Source organism: Macrotis lagotis, chromosome 6 (assembly GCF_037893015.1).
Source record: "Macrotis lagotis isolate mMagLag1 chromosome 6, bilby.v1.9.chrom.fasta, whole genome shotgun sequence".
Classification (NCBI taxonomy): domain Eukaryota; kingdom Metazoa; phylum Chordata; class Mammalia; order Peramelemorphia; family Peramelidae; genus Macrotis; species Macrotis lagotis.
This window is the reverse complement of record NC_133663.1, coordinates 199,460,409-199,486,347: the sequence shown is the minus strand read 5'-3', so window position 1 is coordinate 199,486,347 and position 25,939 is coordinate 199,460,409. Positions and strand designations below refer to the sequence as shown.

The 25,939-nt window shown below is 34.6% G+C and overlaps 1 protein-coding gene and 1 pseudogene across 1 annotated transcript in view; one reads left to right on the top strand and one right to left on the bottom strand.

The window, feature by feature from the left end:
• ROBO2 (roundabout guidance receptor 2) overlaps window positions 1-25,939 on the bottom strand; it is a 795,143-nt gene that overhangs the window by 304,872 nt on the left and 464,332 nt on the right.
• LOC141491971 (BTB/POZ domain-containing protein 10-like) lies at window positions 18,772-20,526 on the top strand (annotated as a pseudogene).

Below are 25,939 nucleotides of genomic sequence, written 5' to 3'. Positions count from 1 at the left end.
AGTTGTGTACCAACTCTCCCTGCACTATATTCTTCGCCTGTAGTCTTTTCAAGTTGAATAATTTATGGAATAGTAACTGACTTTGATGCTGTTTTTATCCTATTTGAAGGTGCCTCACATCACTGAAAACATCATGCTTAAAAGACAAAGGGAAAGCATATATCCCTGCTTCACTCCATTGGTAACTGAGAAAGTGTGAGAGTATTGTCTACTCTTTAGAATCTGGGCAAGCATGCTGTCATGAAACTGACATATAGTATTGATGACCTTTTCTGGGCAACAAAATTTCACCATTTCTTTCATTAACCTTTGCAACTGATGGTGTCAAAAGTCTTCTTTTAGATCAATGAATATTGTGAAGAGACTTCTATTTTGCTCCTGACATTTCTCTAGGAGTTGTCAAACAATCAACTGTTGTTCTGCTCTTTCTGAAGCCACACAGGTTTCCAAGAAGATGACCATCTTCTGAGGCTAAGGATTAGCCTATTAAGGAGTATTCTAGGCAGAATCATGCTCACAATATCTAAGAGAGATATCTTCCATCTTCCTCTCCCCTGAGTGTCATAGGACAACTTACTTTCCTTTCCTTTATAGAGATGGCCATTATAAGGACTTTTGAACTTCTGAGGAATAACTTCTTCTTGACATACAACTTGGGAGATTTCACCTTCTTGTATGAGCACTGAATCCACTGACTTGTACATTTCAGCAGGAATAGAATAAACACCAAGTACTTTGCCACATGCTAATTCCTTTCAAAACCTCTTCTTCAAGGTCATGAAAAAGGGTAAAAACATCACTTATACAAAAACATTCATAGCAGCCCTGTTTGTGGTGGCAAAGAACTGGAAATCAAGTAAATGTCCTTCATTTGGGGAATGGTTTAACAAACTGTGGTATATGTATGTGATGGAACACTATTGTTTTATTAGAAACCAGGAGGGATGAGAATCCAAGGAAGCCTGGAAGGATTTGCATGAATTGATGCTGAGTGAGATGAGCAGAACCAGAAAAACAGCAACATAGGGGTGATCATCAACATTGATGGACTTGCTCATTTTCCTTCAGTGCAACAATCAGGGACAATTTTGGGCTATCTGCAATTTGGGGCTTTTCTGTATTCAGAGAAAGAATTCCGAAATTACCTTTAATTTAGAAAAAAAACTAGTTATCTTATGTAATTTTGCTATCCCTTATATTTTATTTTTCTTCCTTAAGGATATGATTTCTCTCTCATCACATTCAACTGAGATCAATGTATAACATGAAAACAATGTAAAGAATAACAGAATGCCTTCTGGGGGGGGAGCAAGAATGGGGGGGAATTATAAAACTCAAAAGAAATAAAATCTTTCTAAAAACATCTTCTTCAGTTGAAAATTCAGCTAGAAAGGGATTGACTTCAACATGAGATAAATGCTTAATGGCTTTAGCAATAAATGATTATAGTCTATTGATAACAGTAGACAGTTCGTAACTTCTGGATCAAGTTATCACTAATCAATGTGCTTTTGTCAGCAATGAATAACTGAGATGTACCAGAGATCTTCAGTCCGTAAATGGCCTTCAGGAAATCTTAAAACCTTTGGATTGTTGCTATGAACATAAAACTAAATTTTATCTGCTATCTTATGAAACAAGAATCTTGAAACCTGCATCTCTCTAAGTTTTACTTGCAGTTTCCTTTTGATGGATATAAAAGCTGATTTAGTTGAGGCAGATGAACTATCCTACTGGTAAGCCCCGTATATTAATTTAGCAAACTTCTCAATTTCTCCACCATTTTTGTCAAACCAGTATTGGTGTTTGAAAGTGTTCTAGCCCAGTTGAGTAATTATGTTACTGTATACCAAATCTCTGAAAGTTATTCAATCCTTTTCCACTTCCACTAACCGCATGTTTGTTCAATTGTCCTTCCAATTTTCTGAATAGTTCCAACTTAGAGAAATGCTCTAATCTATTGATATCATTCATCTTGCCTGGAGACTGCCGATTTTTAAATGTGAACACAAAATTTGGAGTGGATAAGTCCAAGCATGCTATGTTACACAATACTTCTCTGTCACTCCCACATTCTGTCTGTCTCTTCTTATAATGACATAATCTATTTAATGTCAATATAAAGATGCAATCATCAAGTTTTATTACATTTAGGAAAATAGAAGACAGAGTTGGTGATGAGATCATGATATGCGAATTTTCATTAGCAAGTGATCACTAGTCCTGTTATTTCTGGCTATATTCTTCTCATGACTCCCTGAATTGTCAGATTGTTTGTGCTTACTATGGCATTAAAGTCACTCAGAATTATATGCTTTTCTTCTGTTGGTACTTTGATAATGATAGTCTTCAGGTCTTCACTCTCTCTTCCAGAGTCGTCATAGTACAATGGCAAGGCAACAATCAAAATATCTGGCAATAACTCAGTATTCAGTGGATGACCTTGGTGTCTTTGAAGCCTAACCAAGCTCTAAGCACTCTACAATGCCAAACTCTGCCACCTGCATGGCCATTAGAATAAATTGTTCTTATCTGCCCATTCTGCTGAGGCAAGTCTTTATATGCTCAACATGAACTCCCTCAACTTTTTGAAAGCTTGAGACTCTTTGATTCCTCTAAAGTTGGTTTAGCCCATCTGCCAAAACAGTTTCATGTTACAGCTTCTTAGAGTCACAAGTGAGAAATGGATAAATCAGGTGGTTGTCAATGGTGGACAGTAGCCTTAACTTTTAGGCATTACAGCCCTCACATCAGAAATACTAGACTTCTCTTAAGATGAAAACCAATATTTAAGTAATAGACACATATTGACACTTAAAGCCAATAATTCCTTGACTTGAGTAAGCAGAAGATAATTCTATTCTACATCTTATCTTCCAAAGGAACAAATTTGAATTTGGTGCTGAGTAGAAATTATGGAAGCTTTTCAGGTATCATTTTACCTTACAATTATTGATAGAAAGGAAAATGAAAGCTATTTATTCCTAGATTTTAGAGAACTGATTGTGAAGAGACCAAAGGAAAGATAGTTAAGTGATTAGTACATTTATATAGAGAAAGTTAGTCCAGAAGGAATGAAGTTCTGAAGAATCAGTTTTAAAGATATGCATGGAAGAAGAGGAAAAGGATGGGGAAATAAAAGGTTGATGGGGCCACATAAAGACTAAATTAGAATCTTGTAAATGTTGTATAAAGAAAGATAGAAAAAGGAAGGAAACAAGATGTTTGCAAATATGAAGAATTATTTTGTAATACTAATAGCATACATATTCATGAAGTGTGAAAGATATAGAGAATAATCAAAGAGATTTTTTAAACAGAAAAGAGGAACAAAGAAGAGATAAAATCATTATTAGGAGCTTAAGGAAATGTTAAGGGACAAAGGAAGATAAGTGGACTAGATCACCTGCTGATTTCTTTGCCATGAGAATAATGTTTGCCCTGGAAAGGAAATAACCAAATAACCCCCAAACAAACAAAAAGCAATGAAAAGAAATTAGATCCCTAAGATAAAAAAGATAAAACACCAAGGTGCTTTTGATAGGCTCAAGTCTCTGGTACTAGATGAACTATATCTTATGGCACGTTTATAAAAAATGTGATTCCTAAGACACCATCAATGTTCTTTGAAAAATTTTGAAGAGGAAACACATTGCAATACAGATATAGGACAAATGTCCCAGTTTGCAAAATGGAGATAAAATCTAATGTGCATACTGTGGGCCAATGAACTTGACCTCAATTTGCAGGAATTTCATTTTTACTTTTCAAATGACTTTAAGATGAGCAGAGTTAACAATTCTTTTAAAGTGAAGAAAAGAAAATTTATAGATATCTGTGTACAATAGAATGAAATTATTAAACCTATTATTCTTAGATCTTTTGAAAGTGCCTCTATATCAGGGAGCATCACAAAATGAATTCTATTTTGTCTTAATATAATTAATTCTTAATGAAACCTCCCCTTTAATGGTAAATTCAATTTAATCTAATCCTTGGTATGTCAAGCTCATTAAAATGTTAGTTAAAATTCATTAAAATGCATATTGAGAGGTAACAGCTTCATTAGTTCAAAATTATATAAAAGAAAAAATGAATGTTTTATTATCATTCAGTTGTTTCTAAAATATCATACATTTGCATAATAATAAGGATCCATTACATTTTCACTAGATCATAATGATTAAATAAATAAATCAGAAATTAAACATGTCTTTCCTAAAAAATAAATTTGCTATTATAAAAGGCTGATTTTTCATTCATGAAAAATACCCGTTTCTATATCTTGGAGGGACAAAAAAGATAAATAAACTAAGATGGTAAATGCAATTCATATGAACTTTTTTATGTTGTACTCTCTTTTCCAGAACACTCTACCCATCTCCATTCCTTTCAAAGGTCATTTCCATCTAAAAAGCTAATAATGCCATGATGTATAATTATTCATAATTTACAAATATACCTTTGACTCTTAAAGATCCTAATTTCTTTTCTTTCCTTGTTTTTTAGCTTTTTAAAATTTTCTTTAATATATTTACACATTACTAAAATATTCTTGTTGTATGAGTAAACCTAATACCCCCTCCCCCCACAAAAATATAAAACCACATGAGAAATAAAGTTAAAGAAAGATAAAAAAAATATGTTTCAGCTCTGTCTCAGGTGTATCGCATTCTTTATCATAAGTCTATCATAGAAATTACTCCCATATTTTTCCACAGTTGCTGTTGCTGATTCCAATTCCCTCCATCCATTACTCCCCACTACCTTCTATTTTATTTTCTTTCTCCTTTTACTCTGTCCCTCTTCTAAAACATGTTGTGGGGAAGTCGAGTGGTGCAGCAGCAGACAGAGCACTGGCCTTGGGGCCAAGAGGCCCCAAGCCTACCTCCCACCCTAGAGACCCAGCAACTGCCCGGTCCCATGGTCCCAGATAATCCCACCATCTAATTTCTTTTCATTGCTTTTTGTTTGTTTGGGGGTTATTTGGTTATTTCCTTTCCAGGGCAAACATTATTCTCATGGCAAAAGAAATCAGCAGGTGATCTAGTCCACTCATCTTCCTTTGTCCCTTAACATTTCCTTAATAAATGCAATATATTTGACTGACTTCCTCTATGATATCCTCTCCTCTATCACCTACATTTCCCCTCCCCTCCCCCTGTCCCCTTTCTCTCCTTTTTCTTCCAGATTTCTATGCCCTATTGAGTATGTATGCTGTTTCTTCTCTGAGCCATTACTGATAAGAATGAAGGCTCCCTCATTCCCCCTCAATTTCTTCCCTTCCTTACCATTGCAAAAGTCATCTCTTGACTCTTTTACATGAAATACCTTAGCCTATTCTACCTCTTCTTTCTCTTACTCCCAGGACATTTCACTTTCACCCTCTGATTCCATTTTTACAATATATTATACCTTCAAATTCGGCTGCCTCCTATGGCTTACCCATATATGCTCCTTCTAACGGCTCTAAAAAATGAGAAGGTTCATGTGGGTATTATCAGTATCATCTTCCCATGTATACATGCAGTTCATCATCAAGTCCTTCATAACTTTCCCTTCTTGTCCACCCTCTCTATGCTTCACATGAGTCCTGTACTTGAATATCAAACTTTCTGTTCAGCTCTGGTCATTTCAAAAGGAACATTTGAAATTCCCCTGTTTCATTGAAAGTCCATCTTTTCCCTTGCAATAGGATATTCAGTTTTGCTTGGTATTTGATTCTTGATTGAATTTCAAGGTCTTTTGCCTTCTGAAATATATTCCAAGCCCTACAATCCCTTATTGTAGTTGCTGCTAAATCCTGTGTAATCCTGACTGGCTCCATGATATTTGAATTGTGTCCTTCTGGCTGCTTGTAATATTTTCTCTTTGAATTGGGAATTCTGGAACTTGGCTATAAGATTCTTGGAGTTTTTTGGGGGGATCTCTTTCCAGGAGAGATTGGTGGATTCTCTCAATTTCTATTTTACCCTCTGCTTCTAGGATATCAGGATAATTTTCCTGTAGAAATCTGATTTTTAAAAAAAATTATTTATTTAAAGAAATGGTGTTAAGTGACTTGCCCACAGTCACAAAGCTAAGTAAGTATTAAGTGTCTGAGTTTGGATTTGAACTCAGGTCCCCCTGACTCCAGGGCCCATGCTTTATCCACTGAACCATCTAGCTGTCCCCTGTAGAAATTCTTTTAAAATGAGGTTGAGGTATTTTTTCCTGATCATTACTTTAAGGTAGCCCAATAACTTTTAAATTATCTTTTCTGCATCTGTTTTCCAGATCAGTTGTTTTTCAATGAGATATTTCACATTTTTTCCCTAGCTTTTCATTATTTTGATATTGAATTATTGTGTCTTGATTTCTCACAAAGTCATCAGCTTCTTTTAACTCCATTCTACATCTAAAGGATTTGTCTTCCTCAGAGAGTTTTCTTATCTCCTCTGCCATCTGGCCAATTATTCTTTTTAAAGCATTATTTCCCTCAATAACTTTTTGAACTGTTTTATCCATTTGACCTAAGCTGGTTTTTAACATGCTATTTTCTTCAACATTTTTTTAGATCTCCTTGACTAAGTTGCTGACTTAGCTTTCATGTTTTTCCTGCATCTCTCTCATTTCTCTTTTCAATTTTTCTTCTACCTCCCTTACTTGATTTTCAAAATCTTTTTTAAACTCTATCATAGTCTGAGCCAAACATCTATATTTCTTAGAATCTTAAGATGCAGAAACTTGGACTTTCTCATCTTCAGACTATGTGTTTTGTTCCTCCAAGAGACCAAAGTAATTGTCTATGGTCAGGTTTCTTTTTTTTTCTGTTTTCTAATTTCCTCAGTATGTGCCCTGATTTTGGGGTGCTTCCTGAGCTTTTTAGTATTATTGGGACACCCTCACAAGGACCTCAGTTCATTCAACTTCTTATGGGAGACTCTAACTGCTCTCCTGGTCTGTGGATGATTACAAGCTCACCTCTGTGCCCCAGGGCTGTGAGGAAGGTCCTTGCTCTATGGAGACTCCAGACTGTGACCAGGGTCTGAATAGGGTCAAAGCCCAAGAGTTCTGTCCCAGGGACAGAGGACAGACCTTGATGGTCTCCCTCCACTTATCTTCTGTGGGCTGAGTGCTCAGGAAGAAGCTGCCAGGCGGTTCCCTGCTGGATGGCTCTGAGAGCCTGCTTCTGTTTCCTGATAGATGGTGAAGGCCGCAGCTGCACTGAGGAGGGCCATACTGACCTGGATTTCATGCCCTCTCTGGCAGAGGTCTCCCTGCTGATCTTCCAAGTTGTGATTGGTGCTCCCTGGAGTGGAGCACTTCTTTTGCTGACAGGAGTTGGGGCTCCTAGGGACCTAGGCATCCTGGGACTGTTCCTGGAAGGCTGAAGTTCCTTTGTTCAAGTGAGCTGCTGTCCCCTCCAACCCTGTGAAACAGAGCTTTCCCACTATGTTCCAGTTTACCTTGGGCTAGAGAATTGCCTCCCTGGATCTTTCGGTGGGTTCTGCCTTTAGAAAATTTATTTAGACTCATAATTTTAAGGTTTTTGAAATATTTTGGAAAGAGCTCCTAAGAAAGGCTGTTCTCCTGTTGCCACCTTGATTCCACCCCACCAAGTTCCTAAGTTCTTCTAAAACTCAAATGCTACTTTCTATATGAAACTTTTCCCAGATATTTGCTCCTTTTCTTTCCTCTATTTGCAATGTCCAGGAGAGGTGATTTGCTCAGCATCAAACTACCAGGAAAAGATAGGGATGGACTTGAACTCATTAGTGATAAACGAATATACCTATTAATGTTGTGAATAATTTTAAATATAGTAACTGTTCAGAAAATATTGTTGAATAAGTCTCTTGCAAACATATTATCATAGATCATTTATTTCATCCCATGAGTTGAGCATTTCATATTCATTTTATGGTACTCTAATTATAATTTAAATTCTTATTTGACTCCCTACCAAAAAAGATTGATCATCACATTGTTCCTCTGAAATAATTTGAGACTTCAATTCTAGAGTTAATCATTGACTCTATTTTGAGGGAAATATATATATATATATATATGTGTGTGTGTGTGTGTGTGTGTGTGTGTTTATTATATATAAGCTGCCATTTTCTTCCTATTCAATAAAGTATAGTTGCTTAACAGAATACAATAATCTGTAATCATCAGGAGCACAGACAGAATATACCTTTGAAAATTAAATAACATTGTCTACTTGATCACTGCAATGATCGGCTCTAACATAAAACTGTCACATCATAGGAGGAAGAAAAAAATTCTATAACCTTCTAGTGCCAAATTGAAGGAATATAACTTTATTTCAGTTGTTCAGTATAGTTAAGGAATAATATGATCCAGGTAATTGGATTCTTAATTTTAAGTTAATTGATATTAGAGATCTCATCTGGATTTTTTAAAATTACTGCCCTAAGGTTCTTTTTAACTGATTTTTTTCAGTTATAGATATTAACTGGGTTTTAAATTTTGTGTCTTTCATCACCTTTCTGATTTGCACTATTGACCAAGGCTGAATTTAGAGTGTCAAATAAATTCTAAGTATTTAATTTTAATAATTATTCTTTTTCAAAAATATCATTTTACTTCCCTATTCCCCGCCACACACACACACACAGAGCAAAGATGGCAGTGTGAAGACAGGAATTCCAAGAATCTCTTCCCCAAAATACTCCAAAAGTCATAAAATTATGATTCTAACCAAATTTTAGAGAGGCAGAGCCACAGAAAGCCTGAGTGAAACAATTTCTATGTTCCAGACAACTTGGTAGATAGGAGGGGAAACATCTGCTCCACCAAGATCTGGGGTCAGAAAAGTCACAGCAGGGCCAGAGCTGCACCAGAAACAAACCAGCTCCATCCTTTCAGGAACAGCCCAGGGGCCCTGTGTCTCTGGAGGCACATAGGTCCATGGCAGCAGAACAGTTTCCAGAACTCTTATTTTCATTATTATCTTTTCAATAAACTAAATATAATCATACATCAAAATGTGATTGCTTGCAAAGAGAAACCATCTCCATTATGATTGCGTATTTGTTTACCTATTAACTGTGAATCTTCAAGTTTTTAAACTATCTTATTCCTGTGTTGTATTCATGGAGGAAATGATCTAATTATTTTTATATAGCAGTTAATAGAATTTCAATAAAACAATGGTTAAAGATTAGAATTGTATAGCATATTTTTTCTTTTTTTTTAAGGTTTTTGCAAGGCAAATGGAGTTAAGTTGCTTGCCCAAGGCCACACAGCTAGATAATTATTAAATATCCAGGCCAGATTTGACCTCAGGTACTCCTGAGTCCAGGGCCAGTGCTATCCACTGTGTAACCGAGCTGCCCCTGGATAGCATATTTCTAAGAAATTGGACAACATGTTTTAAGAAGAGAACATATTCTTTTGGAAAAAAATAAAAATTTAAAACACAATATAATTCTGAAGGGGCCTGGAACTGTATATTTCTCCCTTTATCTTAGTGGTAATACAAAAAAAAAACCATCTACTCCTGCAGGTCCATTTTCTACTTTCCATAATAATATTTCCATAATAATTATTTCCAATAATAACTATTGTTATTAGTCACAGAAAAGCATCTAGTCCATGTCCTCAATCTTTAATTGACTTCATAGAGAGTATGATCATGAGCTACTCAAGCTGCCAATTGTGCTGTCAATGACTCACACATGGCATTGTTAGTAAACATTGATCTTTAAAAGGGTGAATTGGAGATAGTGATCTGAACTCTGTGTGAGCAAGAATAAAGACATAGCTAGAAAAATACATTTTTTCAGCCATATTTTCCAATTGAAGGAAGACATTTAATGAGGTTAAAAGAAATGCTAAGGACTTCCAGCCAAGATGGCAAGAGAGAAGCCAAGTGCTGATTTAACTTCTCCTGGTTTTCCCTTAGAAACTACATGAATAAACTCATTAACAGATTTTGGATCAACAGAATCCATAAAAGAACAGAAGGGAACATCTCCCAGCAAGGTTTGTCACAGAGGAACATGGGCCTGCCCATAGAGAGAGCAGGGAACATCAGTGCAGGGAGCAGAGACCTCACCCCCAATGAGTTTGGGAGACTGACAGGGCCTTCAGGACAAAGACAGAAACAGTTCCAAGTGTTCACACTTATCCCTAAGGCCTGGGTGTTGGTAGTAGCCTTCCCAGCATTAACTGTCCAGAAAGAGCCCTTGGTATTTCCAGCCCTAACAACCTAGCCCAGGGACTGGGTGAGGACAGTCCAGATCCATCCCCAGGCTTGGAGAGTGGGCTCTGACACCCCCATCACAGACAATCCAGATAATGCTTCTGGAGTTCCTTACTGATTGGTCCATTTAGTAATTCCCTGGAACAAGGCATTTAGGGTTCACAACACTAAAGGTCTGGGAACCAGTCCCTTCCCCAACACAAGCACCTAGAGAAAGCTAACTTTCCAAACTGAAGAAAGACCAGGCAAAGCAAGCTCTATTGAATATTACCTTGGAAATAAGGATACTAACTCAGAAAGGAGAGTACAGAAGGGATGCTATAAGTGCAGCTTGGTCTCCAAACCAGAAAGCCTTCTTAGAAGAGACCAGAAGTGTTAAACAATCAAATGTAAAAATTAAGAAAAGAAATGCAAAAGAAAATTAACACTAAGCAAGAGAAAATTAAAATATCACAAAAATGACAGAATTAAACAAATTCCTTAAAGATGCAAATGGAGAAATGCAAGAAGAAAAATGAATGAGTGAATCAAACCACAAGTCATAAGAAAGAATTCATGATTTCATCCAAGACAATGACAATAACAAGATAAAAAACCAACATACCCAAACTTAAGGAATTGGAGAATATATAATATCTCTAAATGTTTATATGAATAAAATAGAGAAAAAGTCAATAAATGCACTGAGCATGCAGCTAAAAATGTTAAAGAAAGAACAAATTAAAAATTTCCAATGAAATACCAAATCAGAAATTCTGAAAAATACAATTGAAATTAATAAGAAAACCAGAAAACTATTCAACTAATAAATAAATCCAAGAGTTGGTTCCATGAAAGAAAAACAATAAACCTTTGCTTAATTTGATTGAAAAAGGGAAAGAAGAAAACCAAATTACTAGAATCAAAAATGAAAAAGATGAATTCACCACCAATGAGGGTGAAATTAAAGTAAGTTCAGAAATATTTTACCAAACCATGGCAATAAATTTGATAATCTCAGAGAAATGGATGCATATGTTCAAAAATATAAATTTCCCAGGTTAAAACAAAAGGAAATTAAATATTTAAATACCCTTTCTCAGAAAAAGAAATTCAACAAGCTCTCTATGAACTCTCTAAGGAAAAAAATCTCCAGAGTCACATGGCTTCACAATTGAATTCTACAAAACATTCAAGGATCAATTGGTTCTAATTCTATATAAGCTATTTGAAAAAAATATGTGAATGGAGCAGCTAGGTGGCACAGTGGATAGAGCACCAGTCCTGGAGTCAGGAGGACCTTTTTTCAAATCTGGCCTTATACACTTAATCACACACTTAGCTGTCTGATCTTGGACAAGTCACTTAACATCTTTGCCAAAAAGAAAAAAAAAAACAATATGTGAAGAATATTTTTGTGTTGTTGTTTTGTTTTGTTTTTCTTCCTCTGGTTGGAGATAGTATTGTACATAGCCATACTCCTAGGGTTGCCCTGGCTTTCTGAACTGCTGAGAGGAGCTGCATCCACCAAGGTTGATCACTGCACAATGTTGTTAATGTGTACAACGTACTCTTGTTTCTACTCCCCTTCACTCAGCCTCAGATCCGGTAATTCTATCCATGCTTCTCTAGAATCTGATCATTTTTGGTTTCCTATAGAACAATAGTATTCTATAATATTCATACACTAACTTGCTTAACCATTCCCCAATTGATAGGGATCCCCTCAATTTCCAATTCTTTGTTACTACAAAAAGCCACTAATGAATATTGTGAAATATGGAACTTTTCCCATTTTTTTATGATTTCTTCTGAATATGGCCTAGAATTGGAATTTTTGGGGCATACGGAATGAACATTGCTCTTTGGGAATAGCCCCATATTGTTCTCCAGAATGATTGGATGAGTTCACAACTTCACCAACAATGGATTAATGATTAATGTCCCATTCCTCTCACAATCTCTCCAACAGTGATCATTTTCCCTTTTTTGTCTTCTGAGTCAATCTGATAGGTGTAAGGTGATACCTCATAATTGTTTTAATGTGCATTTCTCCACTCTAATGATTTGGAACATTTTATATGATTGTATATAGTTTTAATTACTGCATTTGAAAACATCTCTTGACTATCAATTGGGGAATGACTTATATCCTTATAAATTTCATGCAATTCTCTATATATTTTAGAAATGAAAACTTTATCAGAACCACTAGCTTTGAAATTTATTTCCCAGCTTTCTGATTTCCTTCTACTTTTGGCAGCATTTGTTTTATTAGTGCAAAAGCTTTTTAATTTAATGTAGTCAAAATCATCCTTTTTGCAAATTATTATATACTCTGTTTTGTGTTTGGTCATAAATTTCTCCCCTTTCCATAGATCTGAGAGAATATTTCTTGGTCTGTTAATTGGTCTAGGGTATCGTATTTTATGTCTAAATATTATACCCATTTTGCCCTTATTTTAGTTTAGGGTGTGAGATGTGAATCTATGTCTAGTTTTTGCCAGCTATTTTCCAGTTTTTCCAACAATTTTTGTCAAATAGTGAATTCTAATCATAGAAGCTAATGTCGTTGAGTTTGTCAAACATTAGATTACTGTAGTTATTTCCTACTGTATCTTTTGAACCTGTCCTAAATCCACTGATGCATTTCTTTATTTCTTAAACAGTATTAGGCAGTTTTGATGACTACTGCTTTATAGTATATCTGGTAGTATAGTATAGTATATCTGGTAGAGCTAGGCCACCTTCCTTTATATTATTTTGTCAGTTCCCTTGATATTCTTGACCTTTGTTGCTCAAGATGAATTTTGTTACTATTTTTTCCTAGCTTGGTAAAGTAGTTATTTGGTATGGCACTGAATAAGAAATTTAATTTGAGTAGAATTGTCATTTTTATTATATTAGCTCAACTTAATCATGATATTTTTCCAATTTGACTTTATTTGCCTGAGAAGTGCTTTGTAATGTTGTTCATACAGTTTCTGAGTTGACTTTGGGAGGTAGATTCCCAAGGATTTAATATTATGGGCAGTTATTTTAAATGGAATTTCTCCTTCTATCTCTTGCTCTTGGGCTTGGTTGTCCATATATAGAAATGCTAATGATTTATATGGGTTTATTTTATATCTTGCTACTTTGTTGAATTTGTTAATTGTTTCAGTGAGTTTTTTCTAAGATTTTCTCACATTCTCTAAGTAAGTATATCATCTGCAAATATTGAAAGTTTTGCTTCCTCACTGCCAATTGATTCCTTCAATTTCTTTTTCTTCTCAGTGCTAAAGCTCGCATTTCTAATACTATATTGAATAGAAATGGTGATAATGGGCATTCTTGTTTCATCCCTGATCTTACTGGAAGTACTCCTAGTTTACCCTCATTGCATATAACATTTATTGATGGGTATTAGATATGAGAGTGTTTATATTTTAAGAAAAACCCCATTTATTCCTATTCTTTCTAATATTTATAATAGGAATGGATCTTGTTTATAACAAAGACTTTTTCAGTATCTATTGAGATAATTCTATTTCTCTTGGTCTTGTTATTGATGTGTTCAATTATGTTGAGTATTTTCCTATTATTGAAACTATTATCTACCTAGTATAAATCCTACCTGATTGTGGTGTATTATTCTAGGAATAATTTGCTATAATCACTTTGCTAAAATTTTATTTGAGATTTTTGCATCACTATTCATTAGGGAGATAGGTTTATAATTTTCTTTGTTTGTTTTGGTTCTTCCTGGTTTTCATATCAGTGCCATATTGGCATCTTGAAAAGAATTGGGCAGAACTCCTTCTTCTCTTATTTTTTAAATAGGTTATATGTGTAATAAGAATTAATTGTTCTTTAAATGTTTGGTAAAATTCACTTGTAAATTCATCAGGATCTGCAGATTTCTTCTTAGGGAGTTTGTTGATGATTTCTTCAATGTCTTTTTCTGAAATGGGGTTATTTAAGTATATTATTTCCTCTTCTGTCAATCCGGGAAGTTTGCATTTTTGTAAATATTAATCCATTTCACTCAGGTTATCAAATTCATAGCCATGTAGTTTGACAAAAAAAGCTCTGAAATATCTCTTTAATAGCCACCTCATTAGTAGTAATGCACACTAATCATTTTTGATACTGGTAATTTGGATATCTTCTTTCGTTTTTTAAATCAAATTAATAAAGGATTATCTATGTTATTTGTTTTGTCATAGTATCAAATCTTAATTTTATTTATTAGATCAATCATTTTCTTGTTTTCAGTTTCATTAATCTCTCCCTTGATTTTAAGAATTTCTAATTTGGTATGTAATTGGGGATCTTTAATTGTTTTTTTCTATTTTTTTACTTGCATACTCAATTTATTGATCTCTTCTTCCTCTATTTTATTTATATAAGCATTTAAAGAAAAAAAATTTCCCCTAAAAACTGCTTTAGTTGCATCCCATAAATCTTGGTATCATGTCTCATTGTTATCATTTTCTTGGATGTAATTATTTCTTATTTCTATGATTTGCTGTTTGGTCTACATGTTCTTTAAAATTAAGTTATTTAGTTTCCAATTAATTTTTGATTTCTCTTTCCATGACCCTTTATTAAATTTAATATTTATTGCAACATGATATGAAGTTCCATTTATTATTGCTGCCTTTCTACCTTTGATTATTACTTTTTATGCCCTAATACTTGGTTAATTTTGGTGTGGGTGTCATGCACTACAGAGAAAAAAGTATATTCTTTCCTATCCTCATTAAATTTTTCCCAGAAGTCTGTGATATCTAAGATTTCTAAGAATTTATTCACCTTCTTAATTTCTTTCTTGCTTATTTTGTGGTTAGATTAATCTAGTTCTGAGAGAAAGGGAAGTTGAGGTCCCCTATTATTAAAGTTTTGTTGTCTCTGTCTCCTTGAAATTCACTCATCTTTTTCTCTAAGAATTTGGATGCTATACCATTAGGTGCATACATGTTTAATAATGAAATAGCTTCATTGCTTATACTGCCTTTAAGATGTAGTTTCCTTCCTTATCCCTTTTTATGATATCTGTTTTTGCTTTTGCTTTATCTGAGATCAGGATCATTACCCCTGAATTTTTTTTTTACTTCAGTTGAAGCATAATATATTTTACTCTGATCTTTTACCTTTACCCTGTGTGTGTCTTTCTGCTTGAAATGTGTTTCCTGTAACCAACATTTTGGAGGTTTCTGATTTTTAATCCATTCTGCTATCCTCTTTTAATTCATTTTATGGGAGAGTTCATCCAATTCACATTTATAGATAAGATTACTAATTCTGTATTTCCTTCCGTGCTATCTTTCCCCATTTATATTTCTCTTTCCTTCCCTCTTATTCCTTCTCACCAAAGTTGTATTCCTTTTTCCGTTCAACTTTTCTTTTAAATTTTAACTTTCCCTTTTATTTTTTCCACTTAATATCTTTGCCTTCCATTTTTATCAATCACTTCTGTCCTTTTCTTTCCCTTCCTCTCTCTTCCCTGTAGAGTAGGATATACTATTTTAAAAGTATCACACAAAGCCAAATCATTTCATGAATGTTTTGTACCCCAGGCACACTCCCCTCCTTTTGCTCCCAACCATGGAATTTAAAATCTTGTTAACTGAAATACAGATCATTTCCAACCCTTCTAAATATGTTCTCCCTCCCCCAAATTGCTAAGCATTATGTGCAAAGCAAAATTAAAGTAGATCAAAGGAAAATGAGACACATAAGTTTAGAGTAAACACTTTTCTTACAGGTTTTTTGTCTCAAATATAGTGATATCACCTTAGTTCTCTTAAATGGAAAGACAATCAGACATATCCATATCTTCTAAATCCAATCTCTTCAATTATATTTCAACTCTTTAATTATCCTAAGAGAAATACAATTCTCAAAAATTTCAAGTATTATATCTTTCCTATATTGTTGTCTACAATTTGATGGTTTTGATTAACATATGTTTTGTTTGTTTACTTTTTATGTATCTCTTGAGTCCTGAATTTGAAGACTGAATTCTCTGTTCAGTTCTGGTCTTTTTATGAGGAAATTTTGGAAGTGCTATATTTTGTTGAACATCTGTCTTTTCTCCTGCCAAAATATGCTGAATTTTTCAGGATAGTAAATTCTTGGTTGTAATCCAAGGTCTTTTGCCCTCTGATATATGGTATTCCAGGTACACCTTTCCTTTATTGTTGAAGTGGATAAGCCTGACCAGGTTTCCTTTCTATTTAAATTGCCTCCTTTTGGCTGTTTGCAGGATTTTCTCCTTTATTTGAGAATTCTGCAATTTGACTATGATAGCCCCTGGAGTTTTTATCCTGTAGTCTCTTTCTGGAGCTCTATGTTTTCTTTCAATTTCTATTTTGTCTTCTTTCTCTAGAAGATATGGAAAGTTTTCCCTGATAATTTACTGAAAAAAAATATATTTTCCAGGTTGTTTTTATGAACTAGACTTTCTGGTAGTTCAATAATTTATAAATCATTTCTCATGGATCTATTTTCCAGGTTGTTTACTTTTCCTAAAGGTACTTTACATGTTCCTCAATCTTTTTTCAGCCTTTTTATTTTGTTTGATGGATTCTTATAGTCTCATAGATTCATTGGTTTCTATTTATCCATTTCTAATATTTAGGGTTTTATTTTTTTCAGTTAGCTTTTTTTGGTTTCCTTTTCCAGTTGGTTGATTTTACTCTTTGCCAAGTTGCATTACTTCCCAGTTGATCAATTATATTTTTTGAAGAGTTACATTCTTTTTCCACTTGGTTATTTTTACTTTAAAAGGAGTTGATTTCTTTTGACAATTTTTCATAATTTTCCTGCATGACTCTCATTTCTTTTTTCCATTTTTCTTCTTCCTCTCTTCTTTGGTTTTTATTTTTTTTTAACGTTCTTCTATAAGCTTTTGTATTTGAATCCAAATAGACTCTTTTGAGACTTCCCCTGTAGGTAATTTTTCCCTGTTTTCTTCTTCTGAGGTGGTATTATTATAATCTTGATCTGCATAGTATTTTTCTATAGTGAGCACTCTTTTAGCTTTTTTGCTCATCTTTGTCTGAGTTCTAAACCTGGGTTATAGGGGAGTATATACCCAAGATTTTTATGTGGGGATTGGGATTTGATCCTGGCTTGCAATGGACCAAGGATGCCTATGCAATTCAGGCATTGCCTTTGCAAAGCTTTGTTTTCTCCACTAGGTCCAGGTTCTGCCTATGCAATGCTTTGTTCCGAACTCAGTGCTATCTTTTTCCCTAGCGTCCCAGTTCAGACTTTGTTTGGGGTCAAGTCCTTCTGTGCTGGCTTGCTATATAGCTGCCAGGCCAGGACTTATACTATTGTCAAGCTATGGGGACCGAAACTTCATTGAGGCTAAAAACTTCCTGCTGGTTAGCTAGGCTTAACTTCTCCTATTTCCCCAAATAATCAGACATTTTCTGATGATCCTTGATGATGTCTACCTTTGAAAACTTCTTTGGATCTTGCATTTTTGGTGGAATCTGTAGCTTTAATGTTTGTGCAGAGGCTTTATTTAGCATTGTGCAGGGAAAAACTCTGGGAGTATGGTACCTTCATGCCACCATCTTGGCTCTGTCCCAGAAGTTCCTGAAAAACTTTTGACAAAATACAAAACCCATTCCTACTAAAAACACTGGAAAGCATAGGAATAAATGGAATGTTCCTTAAAATGATAAGCAACATCTACCTGAAAACATCAATACGCATTATATGTAATGGGGATAAACTAAAAGCATTTCCAATAAGATCAGATATGAAAGAAGGATGTTCTTTATCACCATTATTATTCAATTTTGTATTAAAAATGTTAGCTTTAGCAATAAGAGGAGATAAAGAAAGTGAAGGAATTAGAATCAATAATGAAGAAACAAAGCTCTCACTCTTTGTAAATGACATGCTGGTATACCTAAAGAACACTTGAAAATCATTTAAGAAACTACTGGAAATACCCAGCAACTTTAGCAAAATCACAGGATATAAAATAAACCCTATGTATTCTCAAAATGTCTATATATATATATATATATATATATATATATATATATATATATATTACTAACAAGATATAACAGCAAGAGATAGAAAGAGAAATTTCATTTAAAAGCACTACAAATAACATAAAATATTTGGGGGTCTACCTGCCAAGGCAGACTCAGACACTTTATGAAAACAACTATAAATCACGTTTTGCACCAATGAAATCCGATCTAAAAAACTGACAAATAACAAATGTTCATGGATAAGCTGAGCTAATATAAGAAAAATGACAATTCTACCTAAATTAAATTACTTATTTAGTGCCAAACCAAAAGAACGTCCCAAAATTACTTTACTGAGTAGAAAAAAATAGAAACTAAATTCATATGGAGGAACAAAAGCTCAAGAATTTCAAGAGAATTGGGACTCCCCGGCCATGTCATCTGAGGAGGGCCAATCAGTCTGGCTGCGAGCTAGGAGTTGAGCTTCCTCTCCTGCTGCCAGTCCGCGGGCCCCCGACCCCGGCAGACTCATCAGGGCTGCCTGCAGGTTGGGGTGTGCTTTCAGAGCTGTAGTGTGAGGCCCCTGGAAGTGTGATGGCAGGGCGCCTTCGTCCTTATGACAGCAACTCCAGCGATCCAGAGAATTGGGATGGGAAATTGCATGATAGACCTCGCAAACTTTATAAACACTCAAGCTCCCCGTCTTGTTTCACTATTAAAGGAGGAGTGGACCACAACAAAATGAGATTACGTGGAGCTAGTGGTGGACATGAGGGGTCAAGAGGTAGATGAAGGTCTGGTGACAGATCCCGGGACTCCTCCCATGAAAAAGCAGAGTCACAGTTAACTTTCTATATTAGAAATGTAACTTCTCCCATTCGGCAGCATCACATCGAGCAAGAAAAAGATCATAGTTCTTCTTGCCCAAGCAGTCCTCGTCCTCAAAAAGTTTCCCCCAACGGTTCCAGTAGCAGTGTTGGGAACAACAGCAGAAACAGCAGTCAGCCAAGTTCAGATGGAGGTTGTAAGACTTCTGGGGAAATGATATTTATGTATGAGAATGCCAAGAAGGGAGCTTGGAGTATAAGAACATCAGAATGAGTAACATTAGCTGTGGATAATACTAGATTGTTGTAGATCCATCTGTTTTTACTGCACAGCCAAATACAGTGTTGGGCAGGATGTTTGGAACTGGAGCTGTTTACTTAAATAAGTAAACAAGTACACATATCCTAATGGAGACTATGAAATAGCAGAGTTCTAATGTAGTTCAAGCTATTTTGGATACAAAACCGGAATAATCCCTTGTCCTGATGGCATATATATTCCTGAACTAAGAGAAGCATGTGACTATCTTTGTATCTCTTTTGAATACCGAGGTCTATCATGCAATTTCCCATCCCAATTTTCTGGATCGCTGGAGTTGCTGTCATAAGGACGAAGGCGTCCTGCCATCACACTTCCAGGGGCCTCACACTACAGCTCTGAAAGCACACCCCAACCTGCAGGCAGCCCTGATGAGTCGGCCGGGGTCGGGGGTCCGCAGACTGGCAGCAGGAGAGGAAGCTCAACTCCTAGCTCGCAGCCGGACTGATTGGCCCTCCTCAGATGACATGGCCGGGGAGTCCCAATTCTCTTGAAATTCTTGAGCTTTTGTTCCTCCATATGAATTTAGTTTCTATTTTTTTCTACTCAGTAAAGTAATTTTGGGACGTTTGTTTGGTTTGGCACTAAATAGTGTTCTCATGCATGAATTATCAAATGATGGTGCTTGTAGAAAAATTGAGTTTTATTTAGAGGAAATGATCCTCCCTCTGATGGTGGCCAGTGCCCAAAGTGGTGAAAGAGAATGTTATATAGTGGTACTCACAGATGATGATGTGGTCTGTTGGGCTGAAGAATACCCGCCACAGATGGGAGAAGAATATTCACAGATTATTTATAGCACGAAGTTGTATAGATTTTTTCAAATACATTGATGTGGCCAAATCTGTTTTGAAGGAATGGGGGGGTCTTAAGAAGATTTGATTGGTTATAGAAGGGTATCCTACTTACAAAGAGAAAGTCAAGAAAAGGCCTGGTGGGTGCCCAGAAGTAAACTTCAGCTATATCCAAAGACCTTTTACTGTCATGTCCTGGGAGAAGAAGGAAGGAAAAAGTTGGCTTGTGAACTTCCACTGTGTGAAAGGTAAGTTTATCACAAACCTAGTAGCAGCTGCCAAGGACATTCCCCAGGACCAGATGGTAGTCATGCATCCAACACCTCAAGTGGATGAGCTGGATATTCTACCTATTCCTCCTCCTGGCAGCAGTGAGATGAATCCTGAGGGACAGAGTCCAATGCTGTGATGGAGGCAGCCCATCTCTCAAATGCTAGCATACTCCTCTCACCAGTGATGCTGCCCTCATTCTTCAGCACTGCAAAGCCAACTGTTCTTCATTTTGAAATGCACACACCAGTGTTTAGGAGGGTATAGTGTGGACCACTTTTTTTAAAGACCAAAGCTATAAAATATGACATCCTGAGGTTCCTCTTATATAAATGTATTTGTTTACCAGTAGGTTTGTGAAATTGGTCCTTTGTGTACTGGACAGTTCTCTCTTGTTTATTTTTTCATTTTTTTAGGGTTTTTTTTTTGCCAGGAAATGGGGTTTAGTGGCCTGCCCATGGCCACACACCTAGGGAATTATTAAGTGTCTGAGGAGGGATTTGAACTCAGGTACTCCTGACTCCAGGGCTGGTGCTTTATTCACTGCGCCACCTAGCTGCTCCCAGTTCTCTCACATTTAGAAATGGTGGAATTGACATAGACTTTGGCCATAACCCATACAACATGCAATAACACAATATTGATAGTAGCACTTTAAAAGTTCCATGGAATTCTTAAAGCCATTTTTATAGTTGTGATACACAATGCAAGTTTAAACCAGTGCTTCTATCAAAACCTCTTCAGCAAAAGGTGGAAATGCAGTCATCATCTGTCATTTGTTAGTAGTGTTTGCTACTCACTGTTTGAGTGAGCACAAAGTATTTACCACTGGGCTCATTGAATGGTTAGGATGATATTTAGTAGCTGTTTAGTCTGTTTTCCAGTGCAGTTTTTTACTCATGTGAGTCACATGCAGGGATGTGAACAGCAGACGTGATTTATCATCCAGTCTGCCTTACCCTTAATCTGTTCACAAATATTTATTTACTGACAAGGTATTTTCATAAACATCATGGGATAGGAATGAAGTGTTCACTTCTCATTTACTAAATGATTGTAAACTTGAGTTTTCATTAAAATAAACTTACATTGTTTTCAAAAACATTCAAAAAGAATTTCAAGAGAATTAATGAAAAAAAAATGCAAAGGAAGGCAGCCTAAGCTATACCAGATCTAAAATTATATTATAAAGCATCAATCATCAAAACTGTTTGGTATTCGCTAAGGAAGAGTGGTAGATCAGTGGAATAGTTTAAGTGCTAAAGAGATCTTAGTAAATAACTATAGCAATCTACTCTTTGATAAACCCGATGATTCCAGGTTCTGGGATAAGAACTTATTCTTTGATAAAAACTGCTGGGAAAACAAAGCTAGTGTGGTAAAGCCTAGGCATAGACCAGCATCTCACACCTTATACCAAGTTAAGGTGAAAGATAATAGACGTGAAAGATAATATTATAAGGCAATTAGGAGAGGAAAGGAATAATTTACATGTCAGATCTATGGAAAGGGCAGCAGTTTATGACCAAAGAAGAGACAGAGAATATTATAAAAAACTAACTGGATCATTTTGATTTCATTAAATTAATAAAGATTTTCCATAAACAAAACTACTGTAACCAGAATTAAAAGCAATGCAGTAAATTAGGAAATTATTTTCATGGCTAGTGTTTCTGACAAAGGACTCATTCCTAAAATATATAGAGTACTGAATCAAATTTATTTTAACAAAGTCATTCTCTACTTGATAAATAAATTTTCATAGGATGTGGAAAGGTAATTCTCAGACAAAGAAATCAGATTTATCTACAGTCATATGAAAAATCATTCTAAATCACCAGAAAGGAAAATGATCAGTGTTGGAGTGAAGGTGGGAAAACTGGGATGCATAGTTGGTGGAGTTGTGAACAGATCCAACCTTTCTGGAGAGCAAAGGGCAAATACATACATACATACATACATACATACATATATACACACACTCATATATATATATATAGATAGATAGATAGATAGATAGATAGATAGATAGATAGATAGATATTTGTGTGTGTGTGTGATGGAACAATATTGTTCTATAAGAAATCATGAGGGATGGAATTTCAGAAAATCCTTGAAGATCTGCTTGAATTGCTATTTAGTGAAATGAGCAGAACCAGAAGAACATTGCATACTCTAACAACAACATGGGATGATCAACCATGATGGACTTGTTCATTTCAGTAGTACAATAATTAAAGACAATTTTAAGGGACTTGGGATGGAAAATGCCATCCATATCCTGAAAGACTGTGGTGTTTAATCTTCAAATTTTAAAAATTGTCATGTATTATGTTATTTTGTTACCACTAATGTTTTCTTTCTTTCTTTGGAATCTGATCCTTTTCTCACAACAAATTCTATTTCTATGTCTGAAAATGTAGAATCTATGTCAAATTGCTTTCTGTCAGGGGGTAGGAGGAGGGAATGGAGGGAGGGAGAATAATTGTAAAACTCAAAACTACAAAAAAAGATTGGTAAAAATTACCATTGTATGTAGTTAGAAAAACAATACAATATTCAAATAATGTTTAAAAAATAAAGTTGTGTTGGGAAAGGCCAAAAAATGTTAAATTTCAAGTACTCAGTAGTCAGCTGACAAAGCTGCATGTAGATTGAAATTCTGAGTCGTATCAGAAAATATTACATTCAATGGCAGAAAGACATTGGGACCTAGACTGCATTGTGATTAAAAGCTTCCTACTGGCTGAGTAATCTTTATAAAATTAATGATCATTCTTAGCCATGTATTTTCTAAACTGAAAATTGTTCACTTAAGCCCCAAAAGTGTTTGTATGTTTTGAGTTTTTAATCAAAAAATCACTAATCTATCTTCCTATGGAAAGTTTCAATCTACTCCTTTCTAAAAACAAACTTCCTTTCTATAGCATTAAATTTTCCACTTTACTTAGAGGTGACTCACAATCATCTGGCATTTATTAAGCATCGAGTATATACCAAGCATTTTGCTAAGACATTGTGAAACTAAAGAAAAAGAGAAAACAAAATCAGTTCCTGTTTCAAGGAACTCAATCTACATCTTTGGTAATTTTCCTGAATTGTTGTGACTAAAACAAAACAAAACAAAACATCATGAACTAACTAATCTTATCCAAATTTAAACAGTATATATATATATATATATATATATATATATATATATATATATATATATATATATATAATATACATATATATATATGTGAGTGTGTGTGTGTGTGTGTGTGTGTGTGTGTGTGTGTATGTACAATCTTCTTGTGGACTTGTATCCAAAAGCTTTCTAAAAAAGGTTTTAGAATTTTTGTAAGAAATTTCAAAGCTTTCCTCTTCTGAGAGTTTTACAGTAATTGGAAAATTGATAAGAAGAGAGGTTTTAGAGAAGATATTGAGTTCCATCTATCTTTTTAATATGTTGAATTAGAAATTGCTAGAGATGTTTCAGTTCAATATGCCCAAGAACATTTGATGATCAGCTCAGGAGAAAGATATGAATATCAGTGAATATCTGAACTCAAATGATGATTGAACCCAAAGAGTTGATAATAACTAAGTATAGCAGGGAAAGGGTAGAAAGTCAAGAGTAGTTAAATAAGTAGCAAAAGGATCAAGATAGAGTACTGTTATAAAAATTTAGAGAAGAAAGAGTATTCAGTAGGACAAAGTTACCAAATGAGTGAAAGAAAAGAGAGGTGAAAAAGTATGTAGAGTGAAAAAAAAACATTTGCAATTTATGAACTCATTAAAAACTTCGCAGAAAGAGTTTTTGGTTGAATGATTAAGTTTGAAGTCAGAATGCAAAAAGATAAGAAAATATTGAGTGGATAGGAAGGAAGGCATCTGTGTAGATGATACCTTTTCCAAGGAATATAGCTATAAAGGAGAGAAGACAGTTATTACGATGGTTGGATCAAGTAAAAGTTTTTTAAAAGATGGGGGAGACATGGTTGGGCTTTCAGCTAACAGAGAAAGAGTCGGTAGACAATCTGCTAAAGAAGAATGAACTGAATGAAGGGATTTAAGATAGCTATGGAAGGGTATCCTGGCACAGGAAAGAGCAGTTTCTTATTAGATACAGAAGTGAAGGTTGAGACAAATGGGATAGATGTGAAAGTTATATGAGAAGGGTAGGAAAGAAGCATGTGATCTCTTCAAATAGTTTTAATCTGTCCAATGAAGTATTCAATGAGATACTCAGCTGAGAAGGTAGGGGGAAGGGCATGGCAAAACTTGATGAAGGATAAAATGTCTTGGAATGTCCATTTTGGAAAAATAGAACAATAGTGAGTAGAATAGTAGAAAAGTAAACTAACTAGGGATCTATAAAAATGTTTGCTGAAAGTTATTTCCTTAATCATAAAATAACTACTAATATGACATCCCTCCTCCCATTTAAATAAAGTTCCATTATCTTCTATAAAAATGTAAATTCCATTATCATTTAAAACTTTTCACAATCTGGCCCCTTTCTACCTTTTCAAACATTATACTTGACTCCCTTTTCCAACAACTATGCTGTCACAGTAGCCCTCTTACTATTTCTCTGATCTCTTCTATTTCCATGCTTTTGCAATTGCTGTTCAACACATCAAGTATGCTCTCCCTCTTCATCTCTGCCTCTTAAATTTCATAACTTTCTTTTTAACTATGTTCAAAACCCACTTTCTGCAAGACATTTTTCCTTTTCTCCCTAAATGCTAATATATTTCCTTCTAAGATTACCTTTCATCTATTTCTCTCATATATATATATATATGTATATATATATACATATATATATATATATATATATATATATATATATATATATAATATAATTTGCAAATAACCAGGAAAAATATTTAACTCGTGGGCAAGGAATAATTTCATTTTTCTTCATAGTCCCAGAGTGGTGTAGTATGTGTCATATATCATAAAGTATACCTTAAAAATGCTGACTGACTGAGAACCTCATATAGTTAATACATTCTAGAATAACTTTCCTCTAAAGAGCCAAATAATCAATAAAATTTATGTAATAGATTTGTTTAGAAAGCATTTTTATCCTAACAAATCTGTGAAGTAAGCAATGCAATTATTATCATCCCATTTTGAAGAAGATAAAATTAAGGATCAAAGAGGTTAAATGATTTTCCTATATTCACAAAACAGAGAGCAACCATGTGAAGGACTCAGTTTTTATGGCTGTATATCTGTCTAGTCATCTTTTCAATAAACTACTGGTTTTATTAAAGAGTTTTACTTCACAAATGAAATGATGTAAGCTAATAATGATATCTGGAACCTATTTAAGTCTGCAGAGGATTTTTTTCTCCCAAGTTTGGTATGAAAAAATGAAGAGAATAAAAAGAAAATGGATATTTTTGCCATGCTTTAGAACTTTTCTTCTAGGTGTTTTTTTCAATCACTATTTTTTTTATTTGAATGTTTCCCTCCCCAGCCTAATCCTAACTAATATTCAATATTTTCATCTAAAGTATGAAAATAAAGGCTATTATTATTATTCAAATGATTTA